The 25,867-nt window shown below is 44.6% G+C and overlaps 1 protein-coding gene across 2 annotated transcripts in view; it reads left to right on the plus strand.

Moving 5' to 3' along the window:
- Positions 1 to 5,761: 5,761 nt before the first annotated feature.
- LOC135407034 (phospholipid-transporting ATPase FetA-like) overlaps positions 5,762 to 25,867 on the plus strand; it is a 96,109-nt gene continuing 76,003 nt past the window's right edge. For both annotated transcript variants that reach the window (XM_064641715.1, XM_064641713.1), the window contains exons 1-2: positions 5,762 to 5,898; positions 14,943 to 15,215. The gene's annotated coding sequence lies outside the window, so the exon portion shown is untranslated. The remainder of the gene's footprint in view (positions 5,899 to 14,942; positions 15,216 to 25,867) is intronic.

The following is a 25,867-nucleotide window of genomic DNA, read 5'->3' on the forward strand; positions in this document are numbered from 1 at the left end:
AGCTGAAAGAGGTGATGAAGTCAAAGAGCCTCCTTTAATTTAAGTTGCTGGTAAACATGGTCACTTTATCCTTCTCTATAGCACAGCAGCTTGTCAGGCTGCAGATCCTTATTTGGAATTATTTTCAGCCGCCTGGACTCAAGCCTAGGTCAGGTCATCTGTTTCATCAAAGGAGGAAGTTTCTGAGGATGACCATCACAGATGCAATAAACCCACACAATAGCAACTAAGGTTTTCTCTCAAAGCTTGGCAGCAGCAATAGCTTATTCCCCTGTGTGTGTATTTGTGTGTCTGTGTGTAGTTTGAAGACATAAATACCCTCTGTGTTTCAGGGAACTTTTTTTGTTCATTTTTGAAACATTTTCCAACAAATACAGATACCCTTAACCCTCCCAACACACGACAGATGGGAAGTCTTTGGGGCAGGGAGGGAGCTTGTACTCCAGACTAGACACTGGAACCAGAAAAAAACAGCTGGAGAACATATTGGTCTTTCAGCTGGAGCCCAGATTAACTAAACTCCTGCCATTATTCCCCAAATGAAGGAGGTTGTGAAGTCTTCAAACACCTGTTGAGTGCTGCACGCCACCAAATCCAAAAGTGACAAGTTGTGGAGGAAATGAAAGCAAAGTCTTTGCCAGAGGACGTTTTGCTTCACAGATTTGTAGATCAGTGTCATTTTTCCTTCGTTCAGGAGCATTCTTGAAAAAGGAGAAACATGAGACTGACAACCCCAGGATGAAAAATCAAACCTCTCCCACTAGGTCAACTTGCAATCTTATCTGTTCAAATGGTTTCTACATTTCTGTGCCAGCAGAAGCAAGGATTCCCATGGCCATAAGCCAGCAGGTACAAGCCACGCTTCTCTGCGGTCACCTGATAATTGGTGTGATGGCACTTGGTGATCACCTCTGCTCTGGCCTGATTTGGTCCCTTTCACAGTAAAAAGATGCCTCTGCAAGCAATATACAACCCTTAAATTTCATAGCTGTAGCGATGCCAACAAATGCTTTTCTTCCACTAAAAATAGTAGCAAACAATATGGAGAATGATACATTTTGCATGGGAAGTCTTTTTCCTCTCTGCCTTTGACAAGTCATTTACTGGCTTTCTCTTGTATGTCATAAGTTAACATTTTTTTTTGGTCCAGATAGCCAAGGTGAGTTGTTCCTGTGTTCAATCTTTTGATTCTGACGTTGAAAAAAATCTGCAGGATTCACTTGTGCCATCTGGACTAACTGCAGTAATCAGTTATTTTGCTGAAATTTGAAAATTGATAGCTAATATGCATGAGGCTTGAACCAAAAGGAAATAGGGGAGGGGGAAAGAAGAGAATGTAGCTTGAGGATATCTGCCTTTAATTTTCTTTGCATGGTGTGGGATGATGAGATGGTTAAAAAAGAAATCTGTTTTGCTTCTTGACATTGATACATTTCAGTACCCAGTGCCTGTCTGGTGCCATCCCTAAACCAGCAATTGCTCACCCTTGGTAATTGCTCACATCTGTTCTGCAGAACACCATCTTTACTATTTAACAAGCATCAGTAAACCAAGAGCTGATTATGCTGCAGCCAATTTTGTCCATGCCGTGGGTTTCATCTGAGTCATGTAATGTGGTTTCAGAGATTGACAGAAAAGTGAGACTTGGCAGAAAATGCTGATAGCATGACTTTTAATAAAGGCCATCAACTTCTGCGAGAGAAGAGCCCACCTGTTCTCTCATAGTTTACCACTCCACCATCTGCCCAGTTCACTGCAGACTATTGTGACCTTTTCCTATACTCTACCAAAGCAACAATGATTGCACCATGTCCCATCCCTGGAGGTGTTCAAGGCCTTGCTGGATGGGGCTTTGGGCAACCTGGTCTAGTGTGTAGCATCCCTGCCCATGGCAGGAGAGCTGCAACGAGATGTTCTTTAAGGTCCCTTCCAACCCAAACTATTCTGTGATTTGCTGATTCTCTATGTAACAGCTACGAGATTGGAGCCAGGGAAGGACCTGCAGATCTTTTCACCTACTGCATTGCCCAGGCCATAGTGCATCAATCAGTGAACTCTGCATTTAGCTCCATGGCTTTGGATGCATATAATAACTCTCACAGAAAAATATTCTTTATTTTGCTGCTAAAATTCTAAGAAATGGAGATCAACTGTTGGTGTTTTGTTCTGTTGGTTAATGGTTTAGAAGGGTTTAGCTTTCTAAGTTTCATTTACTTGGTTTTAGATTTCCAGACACTGGTTCTTACTTTATTACACATTTGTGACAGCAGGTCAGGTGTTCAGGGGAAGAGAAGATGAGAGCTTCGACTGGGGTGGTCTAGAGGTTTGACTGGTGTGGTGTAGCTGCAGTTTTACCAGAACAGTATTAGTTGCTGAAATGAACTCACATCGACCAAATCAGTCCAGAACAAAAAGGAAAGAAATGCCAGATAACAAACTATTGCCAGGTCACAGAATCATAGAATATGCCAAGTTGGAAGGGACCCAAAAGGATCGTTGAGTCCAAACCTTAGCCCTGCACAGGACCATCCCCAAGAGTCACACCATGTGCCTGAGTATCATCCAAATGCTTCTTGAACTCTGTCAGGCTTGGTGCTGTGACCACTGCCCTGGGCAGCCTCTTCCAGTGCCCAACCACCCTCCGAGTGAAAAACCTCTTTCTAATCTAATATCCAACCTAAACCTCCCCTGGCACAACTTCAGGCCATTCCCTCAGGTCCTGTCACTGTTCACCACAGAGAAGAGATCGGTGCCTGCCCCTCCTCCTCCCCTCACGTGGAAGTTGTAACTGCAGTGAGGTCTCCCCTCAGTCTCCTCTTCTCCAGGCTGAACACACTAAGTGCCCTCAGCTGCTCCTCATACAGCTTCCCCTCAAGGCCCTTCACCATCTTCATTGCCCTCCTTTAGACACTCTCTAATAGCTTAATACCTTTCTTATATTGTGGTGACCAAGACTGTCATGTACTTGGGCATTTTGGAATTCTCTTGGAACGATCAGGCAGTATCCCACCCCTCTCCATCCCACTGAACAGCTGATTAGAAACAAGCTAAAACTAAACATAAGTTTCCTTCTCCCACCTTTCCCATGAAGCACCAGAGACTGATCTTATACACTCCTCTATGGTTTATGGATAGCTCAAATCTTTCCTTTTCTTATGTATTTGGTTGATGCATGTCATGGTTTAGGAACGATTCTCCAATTTAGTAGTCCCTCTTTTAAAAAACCAAACAAACACGCCACCACCTTCTTCTCCTCCCTCTCCAGCTGGAAGCACAAAAGGCAAAGATCACAGGTTGACACAGGAACAATTTACTGGAAACGGCAATGAGATAAGAAAACAAACAGTGACAGCAGTAATATTAATAACAAAAGGTATCAGACAAAGAAACAATTCACAGGGAAAGCCCACGACAAAATGCCGCTCCTCCCCATCACACTGTACTCTCTCCTGGTCCAGAAAGGACCATCTGTCTTCCCAGAAGTCCCTTTTCCATTAGGATTACAGGATGCCTTGGCCACACCTCATCCTGCTGTGGGCCAGGACCAGGATGGGGCTCAAATGCCCAAGGCCATACTAGTCAGTGGATTTGGGATCAAGTAGGAATATTCTTCCAGGTCATGTTGACTCATGATGCAGAGGATTTCCACCCAGCTCTCCTTCATGGCTTCAGATAACCTTCCAAGCTCCTCCAGCACCTGTGTGTGTCCCAGGTAAAGCTTTTCCAGTGAAGAGGCCTTTCCTGTGGGAAGCCTCTCAGTTAATCCTCTAGTAAACAGCAGGACAGCCGTCTGATGACTGAGCTATTTTTGTCAATTAGTGGTTTGGGCTCTTACCACCTTCTCTTCTACACTTAGCCTGTTCTCAGAGCATCTTATCTGACCACAGAATAGGAAACCTATGCAGAAATTCTCTCATTTCTCCTTTTTCAGGAGTGTTCCAAAACAAACAAACTAAAAATGTCACTGCTCCACAAATCCGCGAAGCGAAACTTCCTGTGGCAGAGACTTTGCTTTCATTTCCTTCATAACTTGTCACTTTTGGAGAATGGATTTGATTTGGGTGGGTTTCTCAGCCAGACTGCACAGGTGCCTGGAAGCCTCTAGGGCCCTGCAGCCCCTCCATGTTTGTCATTGGTGCGGAGAGGGTGTTTTGCAATTATGTAATGGACCACTCTGCGGAGCTAGAAACACTGACAAATGTCAAATGGTAGGAAAGGAAACCTCATTTTCCCTAGAGCCCGGCAGCACAAGCCACATACCTGCTGCACCAGCATCCCCGAGTCCTGCACATGGGCCTTCAGCCAGGAATATCCTCCACCACTCAGTTAAGGTCCTGCCTTTGTTAGGATCCTACCTTGGGTAGGGTGATACTACAAAATCCAGGGCTGTGCAGACACACAGGGATGAGATGCTGCAAGTGTTGTGCTTTTACCGGCCCCGTGCCACTCCAGCCAACCACAGGGCCTGCCAGGTTGGTTGCACTGTTTTCCTTTGGAACTAGGTCTGGCAGGCATATTGCTCCAATATAGCACAATGAGTTCATTAATAGACAGCTTGGACCAAAGGCTCGTGAGACACGATGAAAATCATGAGAACTCATGATTGTCTGGAAGAAAATATTTTAAATAAAATGTGGCCTTACTACATACATAAGGTCATTGTTAAAATAGCATTAGGTGCTATTTTAACAAAAGAATGACTTGAACTTCGGTTAATTTTCATGCTGTTGGGCAAGCTGACTTTTCTGCCTCTTCATGGCATCATGCAGTGATGGCACAGAGTGTGCAATCACAGTGTGTATCCCTGTGTTGACTGCTCAGCATTAAAACACCCACCAGAACAGGAAGCACAACTGGAAAGGCAGCTCAAAGAATCACAGGATGGTTTGGGTTGGTAGGGACCTTAAAGACCATCTAATTTCAAGCCCCCAGCCATGTGCAAGGACCCTGCCACTAGACCAGGTTGCTCAGAGCCCCATCCAGCCTGGCCTCGAACACTTCCAGGCATAAGCCTTCACAGCTTTTCTGGGAAATCCTGTCTAGCACAGCAGAGTCCCAGCTGCCCCCCAGGTGTGCACGTGGTATGCGTGGAAGACCCCTCTTGTCCAGATCAATGAATTGGCTCATGGGTGCTGTGCAGCCATCTGGAATGTGCCCAGGGACAAACACTATTTACCCAAGTTTCTTTCCAGTTTCTACTGGGCAGGGCATGACCCCCAGCAGTGAGAGATTACATGTAAGGGCAAGACCCAGTAGTGCAGAAACTGGTATGCAGCCATGATTTATGCTTGGAGACTTGGAAAGGCTCCCAGGTGACCAGTTTAGACATAATCTTTGTGAACTGGTCACTGCAGTTAAATTAGGGGGCAGGAATCCAAGCCCTCAAAATACTGTCCATGCTTTGTCAAGTTCTAAGCACCCTTCCCAGGAAGTTGCAGTAGAGGTTTTGTCACAGTCTTGCCTACTGGTTCAGGTAGCTGTTTCAAAGTGAAGTGTGTATTTATGTGTCTGAAGCAAAGGCCAGTTTATCTAATGGCAGCATTTCGCACCCTGTCTCCTGCAAGGAAATTTAAAAAAAAAAACCAAGATGTCTCATGAGCATATTTCGCCTTGGATATGGTTCATAGAAGTTCAGCGTAGAGCCTGTCCTGAAAAACGTCATATCCAACACAAGCTGTTCTATGATCTTCTAGGACTGACAGTGTCCAGAGGCAGTGGAGAGGGAAATTGGAGCGATAAATAGAAAATAACTTCCCTCTCTCCTTTGAAGTCTCGCAGACGCGGTGCTGAAGCCAGCCCTCTTGGAAAGCACAGCAACTCACTGGGTTGTAAATTCACGTACGCTGGGGCTCCTCCAGAAATCTGTGAGCAGAGAGTTATGAGAGATCAAAGCCTTAGGTAAGTAGGGCACCTATTATACCGAGCCTTTATCTTTTCTTGAGAGGAGATGGGAGAGAGCAGGAAGTTTGATGATTTTGCAAAGCTAAAGCAAAAGTTTATTTCTGTAGCTGGGGGATATCAGAGGCGTCTTCGCAGTGGTTTTGAATTTGCATCTCTCAATATTTGATGTCCCCAGTATGCAAGGAACATACTCAGGCACTCCAAAAATATGTAGGGTAAAGGGGAAATGATGCTAACAAGGTAACATCATTGTTTAACTTCCTCCCCTGACAATTTAAAATGTACTGAGGGATATCATTGTTGAAATAATTTCTCTTGTTCTTGTTTGTCAAATGCCTCTTTTCGAAAGCCTAAATATTACTACTGGGTTAAACAGAAGTGTGTCTGTGATATTACCTTAACTCAAACTGATCTCAGAATAGATGGAAAGCTCTTCACATACTCAGAACATGGGAATGTGTGAAAAGCCCTAGAAAAATATAAGTCCTGCCTAATTTTTCCTCCAAACATATTCCAGAATCTTGGCAGCCTCAGGCACCTCTTGGGACACATCAAATAATGAAGAGCCAAAATCTATGTAAGATTTGCAGTACAGCAAATTTTGAGAACTTGAGCAGTGGGATATATTCTCATCTGCTGGACACTGCAGGTCATTTTCACTGAGGACTCTTGGCACTGACTGTCTAAAGGTTAGACACAGACATCTGGCCTCGAAAATCCCAAAACTCAGGCCAATCCTTCACTAGCACCTAGTATTGTAGCTTCATTTCTGACTTATGCTGGGCCAGAAATTGGCTCTTAATAGCTTATTCCACAGGAAGTCCACCAAAATTTTTCCTCTTCTAGAATGAGTATTGGTGTGTCCGAGTCTGCTTTTGTGGGGGATTAGAACTGTATGCACTATGTTGCTCTTAGTGAACACTATCGTGATTGTATATCTGGTATGTTCAATAAAAATATTTTGTAATGTTTTAGAGTTCCCTGACTAATTCAGGGTGGATGATGCCAGACAGAGGTATGTCAGCGATCTCTTGCAATAACATTTTAAAAGTTTTCAATTGTAGGAGTCCATGTGTGTTAAACAACTCTGAGTTTAACATGTGTTGTGATCTTTTGCTTGTTTGCACAGTTAGGTGCGTAGGGTCAAATTCTAATTTATGATCCTGCTGTAAATTCAAAGTCCTGTAACATTAACGAGGTTACCTATGTATCACATTAATGTTGTTAATCGTGGATCACGCTAATTATGTTAACTTCAATCGTAGAAAAGGTGAGCTGAGCCTGAGAAACCTTGCAAAAGCCTTAACCTACATCTAACAAAATGAGCTATGAACATGCCATTCACCCCTGTGTGAGATCGGAGCCAGATTTTATTCTGTTCCTGCTCTTTAGCTTCTATTTTATACAGGTGTCTCTCACACCTTTCAATATTCTTTTCTTGTATAGTTCTCTACATTTAACTGTTAATAAGATTGGTCACAGAGCCAAAAAGTTTCTCTTCAGGTATTCAGCCATGACTGAAATATCTCTATTTCTCCAGAAGCCTTAGAAATTGTTGCTTTGAAGGTTATGTCACTGGTACTCTAACAAAATGCTGGGAAATTGAGACTTTTCACAGCAGCCAAAGGGAAGTAGGCACATGAATCTTCCTGAAATTCACTGGAAGGTGACAACCACACTATGGCAAAAGTTAAAATGGAAACTTTGGTCAGGAGTTCTCATGACAGCAGTGGGTTGTAGTGACTACATGACCATGTGCTGCTTTTAGACATATATTGTGGCTCCCTTTCTTTACTTGCACCTCTTATTTTTAGTTTTCCACCACAGTGAAAGTATCAGGGAGTCTGTTTGTGTGACAAACATCTGACATGCCTTAAAACAAATCAAACCAGGACTAAGAACACCAGGGAGGGCTGTTTGAATCCTAATCAGGAACAACAAACCCATTTCTACAGAGCTGTCCCTCCCTGGGGTCTTGTGCTATTCCTTCATATGTTTTGGAGTGAAAGGCTGTTTATAGCCTCATTATAGCATGTTTAGCATTAAATGTCAGGAAGCATCTGCTGGCATATTTCTCAGTAGGAGACTTCTAAATTCTGCAAGTGAGTTCGGGTAGCTGTCCCTGGGAGTTCCCTCCAGAGATTTAAATCCTGTCTTTGAAGGCAAGTTAATGCTGCCTTGTTGCAAATTCGCTTCATAAAATAGGGTTCTCAGTAAACGGTCAAGCTGAATATTCAACATTCTCTTCTTCCAGTAACATCCACTCTCTGACCCATATCATAGGGCCCACTGTGAGACTTCTGTTGCTTGTGTTATTGCCATGTGTGAAGGCACACTCCCATGAGACACTGGTTTCAGCCAGCGAAGTTGTCTGGTTTAAGAAGTTAACCCCTGCCTAACCCCAGCACCACAGTTCATTGTGATGGGGGTTGTGGCGATGCAAGCCCCCATGAGACCTTATTTTGAACTCAGTGGCTGAAAAGATGCATTAAAAAAACAAACAAACCCTTTGTGTCTGGTTTGTATGGCAATAACTTCAAGTGAACATAACCAGACTTCCACTAGCTTATTGTCACTATATTGTGCAGACGTCGGTTTAAAGCCAGTGAGTCAGGTCATAGACTCATAGAATGGTTTGGGATGGAAGGGACCCTAAAGATCATATAGTTCCAACCCCAATGCCATGAGCAGGGACACCTTTCTGTAGACCAGGTTGCTCAGAGCTCCATCCAGCCTGGTAAAGAATGTCTTCCTAATATCTAATTTAAACCTACTCTCTCTCAGTTTGAAGCCATTCCCCCTTGTCCTGTCACTACATGCCCTTCTAAAAAGTCCCTCTTCATTTTTCTTGTAGGCTCCCTCCAGGCACTGGAGGCCACAATTAGGTCACCCTGAAACCTTCTCTTTTCCAGGTGGAACAATTCCAATTCTCTCAGCCTTTCCTTGTAGGAGAGGTACTCCTGTCCTTTAATTATCTTGATGGCCTCCTCTGGACTCGCTCCAACAGGTCCTTGTCCTTCCTGTGCTGGGGACCCCAGAGCTGGATGCAGTGCTCCAGGGATCTCACCAGAGCAGAGCAGAGGGGCAGAATCCCCTCCCTCACCTGCTGCCCACCCTGCTTTGGATGCAGCTCAGGACGGGTTTGGCTTCCTGGGCTGTGAGTGCACATGGCTGGGTCATGTCCAGCCTCTCACCCACCAGCACCCCAAGTCCTTCCCAGCAGGGCTGCTCTTGATCTGTTCATCCCCCAGCCTGTGTTGGTACCGGGGGTTGCCCTGACCCAACTGCAGCACCTTGCACTTGGTCTTGTTAAACCTCATGAGATTCCCGTGAGTCCACTTCCTGAGCTTGTCCAGGTCCCTTTGGATGGCATCCTGTCCTTCAGGTGTGTCAACAGCACCACTCAGCTTGGTGTCATCTGCAAATCTGCTGAGGCTGCACTCGATCCCCTTTGTCTGTCATTAATGAAGATATTAAATAACACTGATCCCAATATGGACACAACTTCTCACTGAGGTCCCTTGGGACTCCAAGCCATTGACCACTATCCTCTGGATGTGACCTTCCAACCAGTTTCTTGTCCATCTAACAGTCCACTCATCAAATCCATCTGCCTCCAATTTAGAGAGAAGGATGTCGTGGGATACCATGTCAAAGGCTTTACAGAAGTCCAGATAAATGACATCTGTAACCCTTCCCTTGTCCACTGATGTAGTCACCCCATCATACATGGCCACAGGGTTCATCAACCACAACTTGCCCTTGGGGAAGCCGTGCTGGTTGTCTCAAACTACCTCCCTGTCCTCTATGTGCCTTAGCACATCTTCCAGGAGGATCTATTCCATGACCTTACCGGGCACAGAGGTGAAGCTGACAGGTCAGTAGTTCTCAGGGTCATCCTTTCTCCCCTGTTTTAAAGATGAGTACAATGTTTCCTCTTTTCCAGTCACCTGGGACTTCTCCTGACTGCCATGACTTTTCAGATATCATAGAGAGGGGCTTAGCAACTACATCAGCCAGTTTCCTCAGGACTCTGGGATGCATCTCATGGGGTCCCATAGACTTATGTATGTTCGGTTTCCTCAGGTGGTCATGAATCTGATCTTCTCTTACAGTGGGAGGGACGTTTTTCCCCCAGTCCCCATCCTGCTGTCCACGCACTCAAGAAGTGTGGGAAGAGAAGTTGCCAAGACTGAGGCAAAAAAGCTGCTGAGTACCTCAACCTGCCCCTCGCCCATCATTTCCAGTTTTCCAGCATTGTTTATCAGGGGTTGCACCTTCTTTGACCCTCCTTTTCTGGTTAATATACCTATATAAGCCCTTCCTTATTATTCTTTGCAACCCTTGCCAGGTTCGGTTCCAGCTTCATCTTGGCCTTCCTCAGCCCATCCCTACACAACTTTACTTCATCTCTGTACTCTTCCTAGCTCACCTGTCCTAACTTCCACTGTTTGTGCATTTTCTTCTTTCCCTTTAGTTTGATCAATGGGTCCCTGCTCAGCCATGCTGGTCAGTCCTTCCTTGCTTGAATTCTTAATTCTGGGGATTGCTAGCTCTTGTGCTCTATGGAAGACTTCCTTAAAGATCTGCCAGCTCTATTCCACTCCCCTGTCCCAGGAGATCTCACCAGCAGTCTCCCTAAAGAGCTGGAAGTCTTCTTTCCTAAAGTTCAGGGGCCTAAATTTACTCCTTACCTGACCCATGTCCCTTAGGACTGAAACTCCACTAATGCATGATCACTCCAGCCCAGGCTGCCTCCAATCTTGATGTCCCCAATTATCTTGTTTGTGTTGGTGACCAACAGATCCAGTAACGCACCCCCTCTGCTAGGGCTGTCTATTCTTGGGTCAAGAATTTATCTACCATGCCTTCTAGGAGTCTCCTGGATTGTCTACAGCTTGCTGTGCTGCTTTCCCAGCAGGTGTCAGGGTGGTTGGAGTCCCACAACAGGACAAGAGCCTGTGAGAGCAATGCCTCTCATACTTGGAGCAAGAAGGATTTGTCAATAGGCTCCCTTGGGTCAGGCAGCCTGTAGTAGACATCGACAGCAGGGTTCCCTTTGTTTCCTTGGTCTCTGATTCTTACCCACAGGCTTGGACTTGCTAGTTGCTGTTATTCAAAGACAGCTCTTCACACTCAATCCAACTCTTGATGCAGAGGGCAATCCCTCTGCCTCTCCTTCCTCTCCAGCCTCTTCTGATCAGCCCGAAGCTATCGACAGCTGCACTCCAGTCATGGGATTTGTCCCACCAAGTTTTGGTAGTGGCAACAAGGTTTAAGCTTTCTAGCAGCACAGTGGCTTCCAGCTCCTCCTGTTGGCTGCCCATGCTGCAGGCATTGGTGTAATGCCTGTTGGCCTGTTGGCCTGTTGGCCATGTCACCTCCCTAGAGGAACACCCCTTAGTTCTTATAATTTCTCAGTGTTCAAGAGAAACACCATAAGGGAAACCATAATGGGATGAAGTTCAATAAAGCCAAGTGCCGGGTCCTGCACTTTGGCCACGACAACCCCATGCAGCGCTACAGGCTGGGCACAGAGTGGCTGAAGAGCAGCCAGGCAGAAAGGGACCTGGGGGTACTAATTGACAGGAAGCTCAACATGAGCCAACAGTGTGCCCAGGTGGCCAAGAAGGCCAATGGGATCTTGTCCTGTATCAAAAATAGTGTGGCCAGCAGGAGCAGGGAAGTGATCCTTCCCCTGTACTCTGCGTTGGTGAAGCCACATCTTGAGTATTGTGTTCAGTTCTGGGCCCCTCAGTTCAGAAAGGATATTGAGGTGCTGGAGCGGGTCCAGAGAAGAGCAACAAGGCTGGTGAAGGGACTGGAGCATAAGTCCTATGGGGAGAGGCTGAGGGAGCTGGGGTTGTTTAGCCTGGAGAAGAGGAGGCTCAGAGGTGACCTCATCACCGTCTATAACTACCTGAAGGGAAGTTCTAGCCAGGTGGGGGTTGGTCTCTTCTCTCAGGCACTCAGCAATAGGACAAGGGGGCACAGGCTTAAGCTCCGCCAGGGGAAATTTAAGTTGGATATCAGGAGAAAATTCTTTACAGAGAGAGTAATCAGGCATTGGAATGGGCTGCCCAGAGAGGTGGTGGATTCACCATCCCTGGAGATTTTTAAACGCAGATTGGATGTGGCACTGAGTGCCATGATCTAGTAAATGGACTGGATTTGGACCAAGGGTTGGACTCGATGATCTCGGAGGTCTTTTCCAACCCAATCGATTCTATGATTCTATTCTATGAAACAATGCAGTGAAAATGCAAATAAATACACTTCTTTTTTTGTTTTCCGTATCAGCTCCCAGTCTGAGGATAGGGGCAAACAGGAGCTTCTGGGGGTGGGTTTTGAGTAGAAGCTGATGACCCATGAAACTGCCCTGATGATTTGTAGCATAACCTCTTCATTTGGAGGAAGTTCTGTGCCAAACCAGTCTGAGCTTTGTCATCCGTAAATGAAAGTGCCCACTTCTCTTCAACCCAACCAGTACATGTTCTTAGATACTTGGTTATGTATACCTGATAAACCATTTGGTCTCTTGCATGGCAAAGATCTAGGGAAGGATGCCCCAAAAAGTTGAATGTGGCTCATGAACGCATCTGTGTTTCAGGACCTGTCTTCAGGTAGGCTGGTTTTATCCATCTTTTTGGATATGCAGAAGGGCCAAACCCAAATACTTTCTGCTTCACCCATCAGCGTCATTCTAAATTTTCTTACTCCAAGATGGCTGGTGTGCTTATTGCTGGGAGGATGAGTATCCACAAGAAGTCACGAGAGTTCTGTCCATTGCCATGCCTCTTTCCCGGCACTTTACAGCTACAGAAGGAAGCCACAACACAGCAGGATATTTATAAAGCAGAAACTGAGGGTGAAGAAACACAGTCAGTAGCTATGTACAGACACTGAATTCACTGAGCACGAGAAAAAGAGGTTATTGGTACCTATTAGTACCACCCATACTCCACAAGATGGGAGAGAGGGGAAATGCTCCCCAATATTTTGTAAAGGAGACAACAGCTTTGGAAAGAACTTCTCTGCAGGAAATCTTCTGGAAAAGAGCTGAGAGTCATTAAGGGAAGAGCAGATCACGTAAGCAGTTCTTGCAACACAGCTTTCCATCAGGCAGCAGCATGCCTTTCTTTTCCCCTTAAAAATTGCATCATTCTTAAACAGTAGCTTTTTAACTCCAAACAAAGGGAGTTCTCGTGCTACAAAAACTTTAACGTAAAGCTGCACTCCTAGTTCCAAACTGTTAACCATTGTTACTTTGAAGTTATTTTTACTTTAGTGACCAACACAGCAGAGACAGGAAAGAATTGTAATTTTGTGTATCCTCTAAGGCTGATTCTGAAGGCTGTGTGAAAGTCTTCCTATCAGCTCGCTGACTCACAGCTATAGTGCTTGGAGGCAAAACGCTAACAGGAGAGGCTGTCATATTTCTGTTGGTATTAAAACTAAAATCTGCACTCTGTGGCACCTTTTTTCCTTATGAAGACCTTCTGTTTCAATAGTAATATCATGAACTGATACATGAACTGGAAAGTAAACAGAAAAAGAGCTTATTCATTTCTACCCCACACAGAAGTGAGTATTCCCATTCTGGGGGGAAAAAAGTGTTTTTAACAGGACTTTGAGACAGCCTCTGTTATATAAGGCATTTGTTATATGAAAGAGACTGAAAAATTCTCATATTCTGACATATCACTGGTGTGTCTCTAAACACCTTTTAGTTGCTGATGTTTGCTACTTGGTCTCTTGATGAAGTGAAGACTTATTGTCCCCTTTTATGAATAAGAAAATAGAAGCACAGCAGCATTTATTCACTCACTCAGGATCTGCCACAGATATGAGAGGGGATCTGAATCTTATTTCAGTGTTGCTCGGTCTGTTATCCTTCCTTCTTTAGGTCATGTCCACATGACCCTATTAGTCATAACCATGGTCCACTACCTAATGAGAGATCTTCAAATAAAATTGTAAGCTTTCACTGCTATGTTTGCAATTTCACCTGCTGCATTGAAAGCCAAAGAACAGATTTAGTTTAAAAAGGGCTGCAGAGAAAGTGGTACTGATAAATCTCTTTTTGTTAGCCAAGAACAGACAGAATACAAAAAAAACCCCAAATAGATAAGACGGTTAAGGACATGTGAATTACCTTTTAGAAAGGCTTCTGCTTCAATAATTTAGCATATTGCAAGGAATGTTAAAAAAAAAAATTGAAAAAAATCTTTATCTATTTCAACCTGACATTAATTCAGAATTTTTCAGGCAGAAGGTGTCATTGAATCTAAAAGTAGGTGGCAAAAAGGACTTACAGGAGCTAGTCAATGCTTGTGAATTAGTACTGGAAGTTTGCATTACTGAATTGTAGGAAAAGATGCAATACTGGTGTTGCAGATAAATGTCATTATTTAGACAATTTAATTTTATCTTAAGTTTTCCTATTGCACCCTATCACAGTTGTACTGGGGTGATTTTTTTAGATTAGTTCTGACTCTTCTCCATCTCAGAATTATCATTGTAAACTTTTTTTTCAGGTTGAAGAGGGTGTTGAAACAAAAAACTTTGTGTCAAAAGCTGAACTTAGATGGGGTTTTTTTATAGCCATGGAATCCAGAAACTTGAATCAGTACCCTGTTGTATTTGGCACCACAAATCTCCCAAATAATCGACTACCCCACAGAAGTGGCATACATTTTATAAGTCCTTATGGGAGATAGTGAAATGTCTGACCTCTAAGAAAGAATATAACTTGTGATTGGAATTCTCCATCTGAGTGCTGACCAAGAAGACAAATCCGCTGATGGCCTAAAGTTGAGCTCAGTGTCCCGCTGTTGCTTTAGCTGCAGCAGGGTGCACCAGTGGGTTTTTTGGGCTGCATTTCTCTCAGATGAAATAGAGAGTCCTGCCTACGGTACATAAACCTTTGTAATACCCGGTGTCACACCCGAGTCCAACGATCAATTGCCTTTTATTTGCTCAGTGCTGCACGGTGCCATGTTCCACCCACAGCCCCGGGAACTTTGCCTTTTCTCTTGCAGCCCTTATCGAGTACACGGAACACGCCAAGACATCCTGTAACTTCTGGATCGTGTTCAGCGTGCTCCTGCACGGGTTTGCCTCCAGATCCTGGAAAGCGTGGTGTGCCCCCGTGAGCTTCACCTCCCAGCTGGGGAGAAGGCTGGCGTGCTCCGTGGAGGAACCATCCCGGGAGTTTAAAAGAAGCTGTGTCTTTTTGTATGGTGCTGAAAACAATCCCTTCTGCTTGTTGTGACAAACAGCTTCAGGTAGAAAAGAGGACACAAAACAGCCAGGTAGGACAATTTCTTCATTTCTTCTTCTAGGAGAAAACAGTAAAAACTTGCATAGGAACCCAGATTTCAGCTATGTTTTCCTGTGCATTTTTTTTCCTTTTGCATACTGGGTTATGGTGCATCTGCAAATGCTGGTTCTTAATAATGAGTCTGGTGTCTTAATTTTCTATATGTAGTGCTAGCCCTAATGTGTCAGTGACACTCAAAGGTAGAGCGAGTTTGGACCACTGCAGTGTGGCTTTAGAAAGCTCTCCGAAGTCAGTGGGGAAGTACACGTCCATTTTACTTTCTTTGGATCCAGGCCTCTCTTCTCTCCCCATTTAAAATTTTTGAATAGAGAGAGCCAGGCTTCTCCTCTGTAGAAGGTGCTCCAAGTTCTCCCTATCCTTATTACATGGCATTTTAATTTAAAAATAAAGGCTGGAAACACAGGAATGTCTTGATCCTTCATCATGAAGGGTTTTATATTGTAACTGACTGTCTCTGGAGGAGATGTGCCCTAGCTCAAACTGGTAGATGGGACAATTAACAAGTTGTTTTCTGGCCTGTTATGTGCTAAGCGATAAATGGTCTCACTGCCTCTAAAAGTGGAGGGTGTGAGATTTGGATGGAGCATTTGCACCACTTGCTTAAGACCCTTATATAGAAATCCCAATGTTAGGATTCTCCTGGATATGCTTTTCTTAGCGCAGTCACTTCTGTTTCATTAAGCTAGAGTGGTGATGTCAACTCATGGATGCCCAAAGACTTTTTGAAGGTGGAGAACTGACTAGAGGAAACACATCCAAAGTATCTTCTGTACCAGTGAAAAAGAGTACCCCTTCCCCCCCTTGCTCATCTGACATACGAAGTCATGGGATGTTTCCTCACATCTGGCACTATTTTGACTCTCACCCCAGGAGTAAGACACCTTAGCATGTATTGAAGGAGGATTTTCACCACAAGGTATTGCCCTTCTCTCTCTGCCCATGATTATTCAGGTATCCTGACACAGGCAAAAGTCCCATGGAAGCCAGCAGGAGATTTTGCTAAGTGAGGCCATAGGGGAAGGAACCTTTCTGTTTTAGCTAAAGTGAATTTGCTGCACTATCTGACTCTGCAAATGTCAAATTACTTCAAAAACAGTATTGAAAGCAATGGTTAAGGCCATACAATTGGTGATAAAGGCAGTCTCTATTTCTCAGCGATAACTTGGTTGCAAAGCATCAGAGGAAGGTAACACTGCAATTCACATTACTGAAGTAACTGTTTACTTCCTTCCCAGTGAGTGACTTATTTTTCTTAGTGATAAAAACTCCCTGTGGATCACTATTTAGTCAAACGTGTGACTTACTGCACTTTAGCTTTGGTTCTAGCTGTTATCTTATTTGTGACCTACACACAGTTTAGCATTACTGAAAATCACCATTGCAGGCTTAAGCAAAAAAAAATGACTGGGTGGAAAGAAACATAGATGTAGGCTGATCTGCTGATATCACAGTAAATCATGCTGTTTGGTGGCAGCATGACTTCTCTCCAAGTCAGCCAGGAAACATGCTCTCAGTTTCACTGGGAATAGTTCACCACATTGGACAAGAGAGATCCCCAGAGTATGACCAGACAGTCAGTTGTCTGTGTTAGAGGGACCACTCTGTGCTCTCTGGTGACTCACCTTCCACACACTCAGCATGGCAGTGTTTAGTGTTTAGTCTGGACAGCCATCCAGTCCCTTACACTCATGGGTCCAGTCTGGGATGCACCAACGTTTGCATGTGCTCAGCACTGGCTCCAGAAAGAACAGGATGAGGTTCTTGCACCTGTGTGAAGTGATACAGGGGTAAGGAGGAAAACCCACATGAGCACTCAAGACTCACACATCAGGAAAACTCAAAGAGATGAGTTCTGCTCCACTGTCTGTATAAATGTGTGTATATATATATACACACACACATATATATAATGTTTGTTTATTTATTTATTTGTTTGTTTGTTTAAGCCAATTTTCACATTTTAAAGGTGGAATTATGTGGCTTTACCGGTGCTTCCAATGCCATCGCCCAAGCAGGAGCATTTGAGAGAGTAGATCACAGTCCATTAACGACTTTTCCCCATGTGCTCCAATGACAGACAGCAGTGTGAGATGGTTAGACTGAGAGTTGGGCAACACTGCAGTGGTTCCAAGGTCAGAGCTGGGTGCATGCCCTGTAGACATGGCTGATAACTATGATCCATAGATAAACAAGACTCCTTTTCCTTTTCCCTGACTCACTCCAGTGGCCTGTGGAGCTCCCTGAATACCTCCATATGTGATTTAGCACTACTCTTTCATCCATTGCTTCCTTCCTACTCCATTGTTCACGTGATTCTGAGTTTGCTGGGATATGCAGCTACTGTGGGCTGCAGTTTCAGTGGCAATATGGATTACCAAGTAGTTTAACATCAAGACCTTCACTTGCTTTCCCCTGACCTTTGGTGAGAGCTATTCTGTGTAATTTATACTCTTGTCACTGGAAATGTTGCCAATGCATTCCCCACCTGCCATTGCACTTCTTGGACAAACAAGACTTAGTTTACTTTTCCATCTTAAATGTACAGATTTGGCTTTACAAGAGTACAAAAGATACAGGTGTGAGGGGAGTGAGAACAATGGTTTTGCTTAATTTATGCTTGTTTGCAAGGGACTGCTGTCTTGCATTCCGATTAGAATTGCTCTCCCTGCTATTCTCTTCTAGACCTCTTCACCCTTGGAGCCATGTCCTCAGAGTGCTTTTCCCAAGGGCTCTGTCTCTGCACTGGGTGGAGTGGCTGGAGTGTATCCTTAAGGCTGTTCCTCCATAACAAAGCCATCCAAACTGATGTGTATCTCCTCCTGAGCTGCTGTAGTTTGTAGGAACTGTCATGTAAGCATAAACTAAAACTGATGGTGATTTATGTTTATTTGTGTGACTGTAAACCATGACTACTCCAATTAACATCCTCTCCAGCTATATATGCTGCAAGATCAGATGCCTCAGCTGCCTGTGTTAGATTTCCCAGGTACCTTACAGAAGTCCCCAATCTCTACTGCCTCCAAATAGAGGCATCCCACATTAAAATCACTGATTTCCAGTGCTTTTTGTTACTATTATACCCAGCAAGCAATAGGTTTGTCTTTCAGTTTAAGTCTCACTCTAGGCCTGTTTCTCTTCATCCTGGTATGCTCCCAATGTTTCTTTTTTTCACATGTGAATTCTTTTGCCTCTGCTGCCTGGCCTCCACAGCTCCTTAGTATGTTTCTTCTTTCTTTAACTCTTCTTCTTCAAGTGATGTAAGAGCCTCCTTGGAGGCCTTTTCTTGTTTTGCTAAGAAACAGAAGACTAGAAACACAAACCAAAAACTTGAACAAAATTGTAGGACACTTGCAAGATCAGCTGCAGACTGCAATGAGTTTCCAAGAAATCATTCATTTAAAACCTTTCCACTACATCAGATATTGATTAATGAAGCAATATATACTTTGGTCTATTTAAATGTCATGTCTCACAGACAGGGTTGCCTCATAGCCCAAATATTTTCAGGAGTCTCAAGGTATATCTGTGTGATGCATAACTTTACCACGTGCCAGAGTGAATTCCCAGCTCCAGCCAGACACCAGACACTACTTTTGACTCTGTGTGCTTGCCAGACAATCTCTGGATTGTCACCAGTTTCATTTCTGGTCAACCCTTGCTGCAAACTGTGCTGCAGGTGGACTGGCCAGAAGAATGTGCTCTCCTTTATTTGGTTTACAAACAGTATTTTTTCTCAGCATTTTTTTCATGGACTAGTGTACATATGTTCTTTCCAAATTTGCTGCACAAACTGATTTGGGACGCTGCCTTTGCCTAATCCCTTTGTGTTTTATGCTGGTGGTTTTTTTCTCCTAATGCCAAAATAGCAGTTTGACTGTAGGAAAAACTTCAAGTCCATGCCTTTCTGGGCAGACACAACCTGTTTAGCAGATGGCATCCAAGGAAACACTCAGACCTCTGTCTGAGCTGACTACATGTCTGTACCAAGCTCATCCCCAAAGCTAATCCAATCTTGCTTCTTCTAAGAGAAATTATGACTTTCATTTACTGACACAAGGCATTTATTCCGTTCTGATTACACCACCTTTGCCAAGTCTTTAGGGATTACATGTGTTTTTTAGTACTTTGCTTCATCTAGGGAAGTTGGCTGGACATCCACAACTTCTCTGGGCAACCTGTTCCAGTGCCTTACCACACTCACAGTAAGAATTCTACCTAATACCTAATCTAAACCTGCCTTCTTTCAAATTAAAAGCATTCTCCCTTGTTCTATCTTTGCATGCCTTTGTCAAATGCCCTCTCCAGCCTACTTGTAGGCTCCCTTTAGGTACTGAAAGGCTGCTAAGAAAGCTAAAAATGCATTATCTGAAATAATGGAACATGGCACAAAAAGAACGTAAAAGAAAAAAACATACCCTGAAGATTATGCTTAAGAGTACAGTTCCTCCTTGTCTGCATTAATCCTTATGTGGCTTCCACCACTCTTTCTATTATAATAAGCTGGGATGTCCTGCAGTTATCTAAAGATTATCTATTGCCTTGTGGGGAAGAGGCACCAAAACTGACTGAGTTTGCTTCAGTGCCACACCAAGCTAGAGGGCCATGGCCCTTGTGTTTCTTTTTATTTCCTTACTAAAAAAACTAGTTTCTTTATTTCTCCTGACTAGGCATTTGGTGCCCCACAGCACTGCTGAAACTTTACTTAATTCCCTTTAGTCCCAGAGTCTTTGGTTATGTTTTCTGCTGTGTATCTTCATTAGCACATTACCAGCTTCAGGCTGTGTGTCATTGCCTTCTGGAGCTACACTGGCAAAACCTTGGTCACTCTGTCAGAAGCAGAAAATGCTGTCTCTTCTTGTGGGGCCCACAACTTACTTAACCCTGCAAGCAGCATATGAAAACCAAACGTGGTGCAACAAATTGTAACTCTGGGAATAAGTTGTTTAATTTAAATACCTGCCTGCCTTTTCATGTATCTCCTTGATTTTAAAGAGATCTTTTGTGATACTGCATCATACCCCAACTGTAGAAATGGCAAAAATTAACCTCAAGTGAGCTACACCCGCAGTGTCCTTGTGCCTGTGTGCACCGCACATTTCTCTCTGATTTCTCTGCTGCTGTCTTTTCCCCCTGCAGGTTCTCCTAAACTCTTGGGAGAAGAGCATCCCTCTTTAACACTGCCATCACCTCCTGAAGGCCCCATGCACCCACCAGGTTACTCCTCTCTTTTCTGTGGCTGCAGAGGGAGATGCTGCAAAGCAGTGCCACAGAAAGGGGCCTGGGGGTCCTGGTCGATGGAAAGTTGAATGTGAGTCAGCAGTGCCCTGGCAGCCAGGAGGGCCAACCGTGTCCTGGGGGACATCAGGCAAAGCATCACCAGCCAGGTGAGGGAGAGGATTGTCCTGCTCTGCTCTGCGCTGGGACAGCCTCACCTTGAACATTGTGTGTAGTTTTGGACACCACAATGTAAGAAAAATTTTAAGCCATTAGAGAGTGTCCAAAGGAGGGCAACGAAGATGGTGAAGGGCCTTGAGGGGAAGCTGCGTGAGGAGCAGCTGAGGGCACTTGGACTGTTCAGCCTGGAGAAGAGGAGACTGAGGGGAGACCTCATTGTGGTCTTCAACATCCTCATGAAGGGAAGCAGAGGGGCTGGCACTGATCTCTTCTCTGTGGTGAACAGTGACAGAACTCAAGGGAATGGCCTGAAGTTGTGCCAGCGGAGGTTTAGGTTGGATATTAGTAAACAGTTCTTCACCCAGAGGGTGGGTGGGCACTGGAATTGATTCCCTAGGACAGTGGTCATAGCACTAAGCCTGACAGAGTTCAAGAAGTGTTTGGATGATACTCTCAGGCACATGGCTTTGACTCTTGGGGATGGTCCTGTGCAGGGCTAAGGGTTGAACTTGATGATCCTTGTGGGTCCCTTCCAACCTGGCATATTCTGTGATTCTGTAACTTCTATTTCAGTCAACAGGAACTCAATGCTTAAATGCTGACTGTCCATGTGCACAGAGATGGGAATAATACCGGTTTTTGCTCTCAGGCATGTAAGCACAAAGGAACACGCACGCCTGTTAAACACCTGCAGAACAGATACAGGAACAATCTAAGATTAATTAAACTTGCACTGAATAAAAGCAAAGGCTGGCAGTGATGAGACCTGGCTATGCTGTGGCCATACTGGTGGAGCTGTGGTTATATATGGCTTATTTACTGCCAAGATGGTGCTGCTGTTGAAGTGCAAACTGTTGATATAAATGTCATGCAGTTTTGTTGGGGAAATATTCAGGGAAATAAATGTTTTTGTGTCTATTTAAGTCATATTGCATTACCGTAGACATTTTATATTTTCAATTAATTATTTAAAGTTTGATGTTCCAGAGGGGAGCCAAATTCTCTCTTATTAATACATTAGCCTCCCTGTGCCTTGTTTTATATGATAGCTATTTTTTTTCTGACCCTGCTCCTCTGCTACCAGGCAGAGGTTTCCTTGTTCTTCTCAGAGTTCACAAAATTTGAGTTATGACAGGTCAAGAAGTCACTCAGTCCTGGTCACCAGTACTACAATAATATTCTTCTATGTGCTCCTATCCCTTTTGGGATAATGGCCCTATGGAATATTGGTGCTGCTGCATATCTCTAAAATGAACATCATTCAGTCACCCCCAAGGTCCTCCTGACCTCTCTTAAGTAGGCTGGCTTATCATCATCTAGCCAGCAAAAGCTGTAATAATATAACAAGGACTTAATCATAGAATCATAGCATGGTTTGGGTCAAAGAGACCTTAAACATCATCTAGCTCCAATACCCTGCCAAAGGCAGGAACATCTTCCACCAGACCAGGTTCCTTAGAGCCCCATCCAGCCTGGCCTTGAACACCTAGTGCAGTAAATACTACTTCAAAATACACAAAAGATCATTGATAATGTCCTGGAAGGCAGCAGGTTGCATCCATATTTATCCTGGCAGGATAGGTATGATTGTAACCTGGAAAAGAGACAGTAGAGATATACATGCACATGGTATGTTTAATTTGGAATTATGGTTAAAGTGCTTATGAGCATAATGGGTGTGATGACACCCCACTGAGTTTTTCATGTGACAGATGACTGACTGTCAGAGCAATATATAACAAACCTCATGAAGGACTTAAAGAAATAAATCCCAGATCTCTTGGCTGATGCTCTAGGGAATGCAGATCCAGAGATTTCCCATCCTTTCCACACATGCCTAGCACACAAGAGTGTGCAGTGGGGGATAAGGCTGCATGGCCACAATACAAAATAGCCTGTCCAGTGTCGTGGACACTGCTCCTCAGTGTCACCTGTGCTTCCCCCCTGGAAATCTGAAGGGCAGATCCATCACAGCCTCATCCATGTGCTGAGCTCTCCCAGCACATCTGTTAGGCTGCAGTGCTTGCTCTGCCTTGGCAGAATATGCAGAGGAAGTACGTGGGCTAAGCATAACTAGGACTAGAGCATCTCTGGGAGGCTACCTAAGACTAAATATTGTATAATCATTACACAGCTCTTCAGGTGATGGTATTCCATGCCGAAAGCACCATTTCTCCCACAGGTGCTGCCCGTTTTTCCCATATGGGAAGACTCTGTAAAATGCCAAGGCTCTGCATAGGTTGGATTTGCTCTGTACGTTCTGTCACGGGGTCCCACTGCGGGGTATCCTGATTCCTCAGTGGCATGAGCTGGGTTTTTTGATGCGTACCTGAGGGCTGTGCATGTGACAGTGTCTGAAGTGCCACCAGACATAGCACATGCGTTTGTGGCAGCTACTGCCTTGCAAATAGCAGCCAGCAGCCTTGTGCAATACCCCAGTCACAGGGCGCGCTCTCCTTGGAGGCTCTAACAAGCTGGGCTGTCGGTTTGCCCTCAGCTATTGAGTTTTTTCTATTCATACAGGCATGATTAGCTTTTAATGAGCCCTCCTGAGCATCCCCCCGAGATTCCCCTTTTTTCACTGGTGATGATTAGGAAATATGCACTAATCACAGTATGGATACATCTGGGGTTTGCTGCAGTGGCTGATTAATCCCTGTGCTTTGCCTGTACCGTCAGGCACGTGCAGTGTTGTAGGCCAATGAAGAGACTCAGATTTATACTCCAACAACATAATCCTGAGACAGAGGAATATCCATCAGCTCCCACTAGTATCTGTGACCATCAAATCACTTAGTTTCTCAAAGGATCACACAGAACATTTCAGGACAGCCATGAGACTTCTGCCCTTGCAACAGCCCCTTCTCTATCAGGGCAATGAAATTTTTGGCCAGAAGGGAGTTTGTAAACACAAGATCCCAAATCTGATGGGAACTGGACTCAGGAATGAGTTAATCTCAGGCTTGTTCCCTGCAGAACTGATTTTTTCTGAAGGTTTATCTCCCCTTCAGTGTAATCTGAGCAGCTCAACACAGATGAATGCTCTTCAATCAAAATATTTGCAGCTCTGCTCCATCTCCCATGGGCTACAGGGCAACTGAGAGACATTATTTCAATTTCTGTTTTAAAACATCAGGAGGTATCACATTCGCAGGTGTTGGTGCCAGGAAGACGAGATCAATAGTACCAGAGCAAGTTGCTGTTATCTTTTTAAAGACATGAGTCTGTGGCTTTGTGGATTTCTCATGATTTTACTCAGCTGATTGTTGTTTGTCAAGGGCTTGGAATACTGGGCAAGGGGCTTTGGTGGAGAAAGGGCATCTCTAGCCACGCACCCTTCCTTCTCTGCTGCAGTCCACCAAATCCTGATCAGTATGACTCAAGTTATTCTGCACACACCCACAGAAACTATTCTCTGACCATTTCCATGTAGCATATACTGTGACAGCTCCCAGCTTCTGGAGTAATTGATGAAGTATGGGAATACTTCTGCATTAACCTGCAGTACCGATTCTGCACACTTCAGATTACACCCAGAGGGATGGATACATACAGCTATGAATCCAGAGCATTCCTTCAAATTGAGTTACTTTGGAATTCTACCAGTTTAATTCCTTGGTGGGGAAGTCAAATGAGTTTGACTAAGTGGCTCCCAAAAGGTAAGGACAGCATTGTGACATTGCCTTTCTCTGCCCATTTCATTTGCCTCCTACAGGCTGGTCATGGTAACAGGAACATGAAGTGTTTAATTTTCCCCTCCTCTGCAGTGTTGAGGTGTGCTTCCTGGTGCCAGTTGGACAGTTCCACCTGCCACATCTTCTGCAGGGATCAAGGACACTGCCAGTGCGCTACATCTTTCCTCACCTGTGCTATAGTATATTTTAGGACCTTTGGTCATTCATTAATCATTTTATGATTGTGCTGGTGTTTCTTGGACTACTGCAATTTACAACTTGAATGTTCTTCCTACACTCCTTTTTTTAAACAACTCTCTGATATTAAAGGGGTGGACAAGAGTGTCCCAATTTGTTCCTTTCAGTCCTGTATTTCTTATGCATCTTACACTGACTTTTGACAGCAAGAGGATACACAATGCTCTGGTGTGGCCTCAAATTGAATATTGTGTGCAATTTTGGGCACCACAATATAAGAAAAATATTAAGCCATTAGAGAGTGTCCAAAGAAGGGCAATGAAGATGGTGAAGGGCCTTGGGGGGAAGCCATAAGAGGAGCAGCTGAGGTCACTTGTTCTGTTCAGCCTGCAGAAGAGGAGACTGAGGAGAGACCTCATAACTTCCCCTCCTTGTGAGAGGAAGAGGAAGAGGAGGAAGAGGAGGGGCAGGCACTGATGTCTTCTCTGTGGTGGCCAGTGACAGGACTGGCCTGAAGTTGTGTCAGGGGAGGTTTAGGTTGGATATTAGAAAAAGGTTCTTCATCCAGAGGGTGGGTGGGCACTGGAACTGATTCCCCAGGACAGTGGTCATAGCACCAAGCCTGGCAAAGTTCAAGGAGTGTAGGGATGATACTCTCAGGCACATGGTGTAACTCTTGGGGATGGTCCTGTGCAGGGCTAAGGGTTGGACTCAATGGTCCTTGTGGGTCCCTTCCAACTTGGCATGTTCTGTGGTCTCTCATAGCAGATGCAGATGGGACACGATGCCTATCTGACCCTTGCACGCACTGCAGGTGCTCATAACAACAGATGTGGCAGGGGTCCCCACAGTGAAATAGGCTACTTATCCCTCCCCTACACAAGGAGCTTCTCACTGGCCAGGACTAGCAAGGAAAAGATAGAAAAGCTAGGACGAGGAAAGCACAGGCTATGGGAGGAGATTCAGTCATCTAAGGCTGACCCTTGGAGGTTTGTGAGGAAATCCTCCAGCACCATGTAGAAAGGCTTTTATGGAATTGTGACAACCATGGTTAGGATGAGCTATGCACTTGTGTTGTTCTAGGAGACGGAGATAAGTTTGGGTGGAAATGATCCCTGGAGATTGTACCAACTCTGGGTGCTTGGGGAACCCATCTTGGCTCCATAGGTCACAGCTGCTTCTCTGCAGAGAGCAGTACCAGCCATCATAGAGCAGGTCAGGCTTCAAACCTTGCAGCTCAGGAGTTGCAGACTGCAGTTACAAGACAGAAAGGGAAAGCAAAGTCCATCAGTACTCCTTTTGAACTATACAGGTTCTTTGGGAAAGCATATGGATGACAAAATTTTAAAAACAGCAT

This window comes from Pseudopipra pipra, chromosome Z (assembly GCF_036250125.1).
Source record: "Pseudopipra pipra isolate bDixPip1 chromosome Z, bDixPip1.hap1, whole genome shotgun sequence".
In the NCBI taxonomy this organism is placed as follows: Eukaryota; Metazoa; Chordata; class Aves; order Passeriformes; family Pipridae; genus Pseudopipra; species Pseudopipra pipra.